A 695-nucleotide genomic window follows, 5' to 3' on the forward strand; every position below is an offset into this window, starting at 1 on the left:
AAATCCTCTCAAAATAAATGCCATAATTACATTTGCTTTCCAAACGACCGACTCTACCTACAAGTTTACCTTAAGAGAATTTATGACTAGAATTCCCAAGTCTCTTTGCACTTCAGACTTATGAATTTTCTTCCCATCAAGAAAATAACACTATCTAGGTCAATGCAGCCTGCTTGACTGGTGTCACATCCACAAGCATCCACTCTCTTCACCCCTGACGTTCAGCAAGGTATACTATCAACACCAAAGCTCCTAAGACAGCACATTCCAAACTGACAACCACTTCCACCTAGAAGGACAAGGGCAATAGTTAGATGGAAACACCATCAGCTGCAGGTTCTTTGCCATCCTGACTTGGAAATACATCACCTGGGTCAAAGTCTAACAAGTGGACTGCGGCAGTTCAAGAAGACAATATGGGATGTGCAATAAATGCTTGCCTGCCGGTGACATCCACATCCCACGTTGGAATTGTTGGAAATATGAAATAAAAACAGAAAGTAAACCGAAGAATTGCAGATACTGGAACTCTGAAACATAAAATGCTGCAAAAGCTCTAGCAACACCTCCCTCCCTTAGCGGAGCTGTAAAATCGGAGCTATGGACTACAGCCCCCAGAATGCATTGCTGGAGACGCGCAGGCGCGACAGACAGAGGCGTAACGGCTTCGTTCAAATGGACCAATAGGAGGCCAG

Source organism: Chiloscyllium punctatum, chromosome 44 (genome assembly GCF_047496795.1).
Source record: "Chiloscyllium punctatum isolate Juve2018m chromosome 44, sChiPun1.3, whole genome shotgun sequence".
Taxonomy (NCBI): Eukaryota; Metazoa; Chordata; class Chondrichthyes; order Orectolobiformes; family Hemiscylliidae; genus Chiloscyllium; species Chiloscyllium punctatum.